We start from the raw sequence: 6,000 nt of genomic DNA, 5'->3' as shown, positions 1-6,000 counted from the left end.
CCAAGCACTTCTATGGAAGAAAATGCCACTTGTAAGGTGTATTTCATTGTTGAGTTTGAAGTCAGACTTCTGAATTTCTCCTTATAATTCTTCAGGACACAGTAATAAACCATAAATGTCATGACATCTTGACTTGATGTCAAACATCTATCGAGCTGACCAAATGTGTAAGATTAGCAGTCAGCCAGCTTATGCTAGAAAATACAGACTAAAGGACTACTTACACTGTAGCCCCTGGTTTCTATTGGATGCGTGTCTATGACGTCACGTTAGATTATAATGACGCATATTTACATTCTGTGTTCAACAGCGACCTCTGGTGGCTATATGAAATATTACAGCACCAAAAGAGGGAGTCAGGTGAAGTAATGAAACCAAACTGTGGCTGCAGCTGGCACAGTCATGTTGTTTTGTCAAGCAGCATTTTCAACAAGCACATGATTAACAATCCCTGGCTTAATTAGCTGGCTACCTATAGCTGATTAAATCTTGCAGGGACGGTCGTTATTTCAGCTGCTCAGATCCGAGTGGTGAATCTGTCACTGTTATTTACGTGAACTGCGCATGCAAGACTGCAAGCTGGACAGGTGTGGTGATTGGAACCAGAGAGTGATGACATGTGGATAATTAATCCTCATATATGTGCTTTGGAAAATGTTAATAAAGTTAATAAGATAAAATGCAAAATCACCCGTATGGCCATTTAGACACAGCGTTCCTCATCTTTCATCTGTGAAGGTCAACTCGCTCAGAACTACTTTCCGTACTTTCATCTTTCCCTGGTAGGCAAAGTCATTTAGAGGCTGATGAAGTTATAAAGGGAGCAGTTGGGAAAAAAATAAGTCAGAAAATGAGAAGAAAAGTGGCCAGACTGGCTGTGTTTACAGAAGATGGGGAGGCTTTATGAAGGTATTTGGATTGCAGGGAAACGAATATATTTGGCTGGCTGGGTGTGATCATCGCTCAGAGTGGCTGACGAAGCAGCAAGCAGGAAGAGAAAAAACAGCGGAAATGAAGATGGACAAGAGATAGAGATGGAAAAAGATCAAAGCTTAGGAGTTGCGGGGGAGGAAATACTGTATTTTATTCATGGTTATAATTTTGAAAATGGAGCTTGATGCATTTTGAGAATTAAAGAGAGAAAGCAGAGCTGCAAAGTGGCAGTAGAGTGACGTTGTTGGATGCAGATACCGTAACGGGAACAATTCAGGTGTATTGTTAAGCTCAAAATGAAGGCTGAGTCTGTAGATGAGATGACCCATGAGTACTGAGTGCTCATGTAATCAATACTGAGTAGTCGTTAGTCAGTATGATTGAACATGTTGAATGTTGTGTCTGGTGTGATGTTCTCATTCAGTTGCTGTCATCTGTTTCGATGTTTCATACTGTCGGACAGGCAGGGTGAGTAAGTGAGTAAAAACTCTCTTGTGTCTTAAAACAACAAGGTGCATGTTTTTTGGTAAAGGCAGAGGAGGAAGAAAAGACAAAGACTTCCAAGACAGACAAACTTTCAGGAGAGAATTTCGTGCTGAGAAGGAGGGAGCTCCTCTGGAAGTCGGCCTGTACAACCTGTTTTACACCCGGCGCACAAAAGAGAGTCATTTACAACTTCTGCAATTCTTGGCTAAAGAAACAGACTCTCTTGCAAAAGGTAGTCAGTGTAAACACTGAGAGTATCAAAAACACCAAACCCCACTGAAATATGAGCTCATGCTTGTATATCCCGAGGGCAAAACTCAAACTGGTGTAATTTATGAGATTTTTGTGAATCTTGTGCAAAAGAAAAAAAAAAAAAAAACATGCATCAGAAAGGGGGGCTGAGCCTCTGGTGCACAGAAAAAGTCAGAAATGTGACTTCTGAATCACACACTCATGTAAGCAAACAACAAGTCTGCCAACAAACCTGAGGTCAGCAATTTCTACAGCACATTATGAACTGCTCGGGGGTCAGAACTGACACACAGGGGGGCAACAGAAAAACCAAAAACAGGCAACAGAAGTCGGAGAATGGACTCAGCAGACAATAAATTTGGGATAACGGGGCATGTATCGTCACACTGCTGGGACTAGACAGTCTTCCAGGCAGCAGAAGTTACTTGGGGAGAGATCGGTATATGACAAGCTGTCAGGGTGAATAAACAAACACAGGGTGAGTTAAAATGAGGGATAGTGTGGAACCAGAGGAGACAGATTTACAGTCCAGGAACAGCCCTGGGAATGAAACAGCCTAATCTTTCTTTCTCTGCCAGTTTACACCACGAGTCTGAGGGAATACTGATGGCACATAATTAATTTATACACAAAGAGAACACACTCCATTATTGTCAACACAGAAGGAGCCTTTGCGTGGAAAATGTTTGATTTGGCGGGCACACACCACAAAACAGAGTGCTGGTGTTTCATAATAATGTCGGCCTGGAAGACTTGTAGTTCAGAAAAAAAATGAATAAATGAATGAATTTAAATGTGACAAATGTGATTTTAATCTGTGACGTTCCTGTGTTGCTTCCAGGAGTTATGACATGATACAGTGTTGTAAACTGGCATGGTTCTGTTTCCCTGCAGCTTGCCTCATCTTGTGGTTTTCCGTAATTACCAACAAAGCCTAGTAACAATCCTCAGAGTAGAGGGACAAGGGACTTCATAGAAGACACGCCGTCTCTGCACAATATAAGTGAGTAGATTATTGAAATGACATGCAAAAAGCAGAAAATATGTAGTGATGGCGCACAAAAAGACTACAGAAATTGGCCATTTAGCGGTATCAGGCAGGGTATGGATAACTGAATATCATCCACATAAAATGGGTCATCATCCACATCTCTTTGATGAAGGAGAATCCTCATGGGGTAGCTGAGATACAGACACGCTGACCTGACAAATACATACATAAACACATGTAAATGTCCATTTATCTGCTTTCAGTTGCGTTTCAGTGTCTCATGAACAAAACAAGGGCTAAATGGGGGCGTTCAGGTAATGTATTGTTATTCAATGTTTGCGTGTATCCGCACTAATGTATAATCAATATGTTCTCTTTACCCCCCAACCCAACACTGATTGGAAAACGTAAGATAATGTAATATGTTTTCCCTCCCGAGCGCTGGGACAACAAGGCTTTTCAAACAAGTCCAGTGGTATTGCAATGTCAACAAAAAGGAAACTAATTAGCGAGAAATTCAGTTCAATACTCGATCCTCTCACTGTCAATACTGCCTTCAAGGGAGTCCTTGGTTCAAACACAACGTATGAAATGATATTGACACTCAGGGCACTTCACTTCACACATAGTTGAATCCATATTGTCTGTACTGTGTATACGTTTGCTCCTTTGTGTAGTTGATTCCAGATATGATGGCTTCATAATACCAGAGTGTGATCCTGCAATCCAGTCCCCATAATAAATCTTGGCAAACTAGGCTTCTGCAAAGCGTGGACTTGTTGTATCTTTACATTTCTTGATGATCGGTACTCAATGTTGCAATGACCCTGCTTACGTTTGGCTTAGGTTTAGATAGAAGAGATCATGCTTTGGCTTAAAATGCCTGTTTATTTGCCACAAACAGCGGCGTACATGCCCAGATGCTCATCACAAATATCCGGTTTTGTTGGTTCAGACTCGGCTGGAAAATGTCCTGAGCTTGATAAAAATATCCAGCAGTTTGATGCTTTCTTTGTTGGCTGACTCACAGTACAACTTCAGATCTGAAGAGTTAGATAGATACTCAGTTTCACACCGAGTAGTTCCGTTTGGAGCCTGTAGAGGTTTGATGGGTTCCTCTTTGGGATGATTCTCCCTCCTAAACTCTCCACACTGCTCACTCATATGATAGATTGCTCTGTTACAGATTTAGCCAGAAAAGCTGAGTAATTATATAGAAAGCATCAGATGAGAAGTGGAACCATAAAACAATTCAGCATCGGTTCCACTCTTCCACTCAGCATACCAGTCATGCCTGATATTATTTCACTGCGTATTGCCGTGTGCAACGGTAATTTCACTGCTGAATTACCACTTCTTGACCTTTGCTGGCATTAAGAAAGGGCACTTTCACACATAAATTGTGTATAGAGTGTTCCCGCCGCCTCTTTATCACCAGAAGAAAGAAAGCAAAGGCAGCATAGGGATTTTATTATGGGAGTTTTTTTTCCAGCTATGGGCTATATTAGTGATTAAATGCATTTTTTTCCCACCTTGAATGCGCTTACCAGCAGCAGTAATACAGCATTTGAATAGCATCACTGCACAATCATTAAAACATAACAGTGTGTGCTGGAAGACGTGCACGAACCCCGGGCTTCAAGTCAATATAACCTGTAATATGTCCAGCTGACGTTGCTGCATATTAAATACTTCATATGTAAAACCATGCATGTCATTTTCAGCTGTATGGTATATGTATTTTTTAATATACTGTTCTTTGCAAACACAAATTTGCCATCTTGGCATTTGAAAATGGGGGCCAGAAATTCCAAATGTCATGCATCTAAATTGATGTACTTAAATCAATCATTATACACACATCATACAACCCAAAAGGTGTATATATTGTTCCACTGTTGGAGGAGGACAAACGAAATTCTCAAAAAAAGAGCAGTTCCTGAAGGGGACACCAAAGTTACTGTTGTATTAAACATATACAAACTCTCATTACTACTACTAAACTATTGTTAATTTACGGTTGTACCAGCGTGTTAACAAAGTGCCAATATTGTGGCCGTGTTGAAGCACAAGATTCATCTGTGAGGTAACGGACCGAACAAAACGTAGTCCAGTTAGAACTGTAAATGTGTTTTATTCTGTCGAGCAGAAGTAAATAAATGTGTCGGACAAATCTTTTGTTTTAGATTAACTTTTGCAAACGTTAATGTGTGTGGGGGAGCAGGGTTGGTCGGCAGTGGACCAAACCACTGTAAGGCATATGAGAGGGGGGTTTTGTTGTTTTCAATGAATTATACCATCATTTATACGTCATTTAAAATCATATGTTTACAGTAAATTAGGCGGAAAGAGGTTCCAGCCCCCTTTTTATCTTTATCTTCATAATAACTGATTTGTGCTGATTTTCTTCCTTGTGTGTGTCTCACTCTCTGTTTGAGCTGTGTGTAGTCTCTTCTCTTTCTAAACCTTCATGGTTGAGAGAAGGTTGAGTAGTCCAACTTCCTGAATGTATATCATTCAGTGTTGGATGCCTTCAGGTTTCCGCCTTGTTAGTAGGACGTTGAAGACGTCTAAGTGTTATCTCAGGTGTTGTGTGGAAATTGCGATATGCATTTTTCACCTTTCGTTGACTTTTTATTCACTAGATGGTTATTGCAAATAGTAATTAAGAGATCAATCGATAATAAATTACATTTTGTAGCACCCCTGCCTCATCGATTCGTCCTGACAATAGGACGGGGTCTGCAGGCTGAGCAGTGAGGCTGCATGGGGAGCGGATGAATTACCACCTGGAGCAGATTTTTGAGTCATTGCTTTCGATCAACACCCTTATCAAATCCCCACAGATAGTGTATATTATGGTCATTTCATGCTGCGAGGCAGAGAGAATCATTCTTAATTCTCCACAGGGACAATTTCAGTTTCCCATTTACAGAAAGGTGAGATGGGAGTTTTGGCCGAAGCTGCTGGAGCAAAAATAATTGCACACATTCATCTGTTTTGTCTCCGGGAAAACGATGCCAGCAGTAATGTTCAGCTAATCACAGTTCAGCTCAATTAAAACCTACATTGTGGCGTTAAGCAGGAACAGAAATAATTTTAGGTGTTACAATGATCTCACACACACTATTACAAAAGAAAACCCTGTAATTGTGATGATGTAAACAGCATCTCAATGTGTTTTTATTCTTTCGTACAAAAAGAAGATTCTTCACTTGCAGGATCAATTGCCTTGAGACAACCAGCTGCACAAAGATATCATGCATCTACTTCACATAACTGTGAAAACAAACTTCAGACAAAGTGGACAATCACAGCAGTTTGCTTTCCCGTTCTTC

The sequence above is a fragment of the Acanthopagrus latus genome, chromosome 13 (genome assembly GCF_904848185.1).
Source record: "Acanthopagrus latus isolate v.2019 chromosome 13, fAcaLat1.1, whole genome shotgun sequence".
In the NCBI taxonomy this organism is placed as follows: domain Eukaryota; kingdom Metazoa; phylum Chordata; class Actinopteri; order Spariformes; family Sparidae; genus Acanthopagrus; species Acanthopagrus latus.
The sequence above is the reverse complement of the archived record's forward strand: the minus strand, read 5'-3'. Positions refer to the sequence as shown.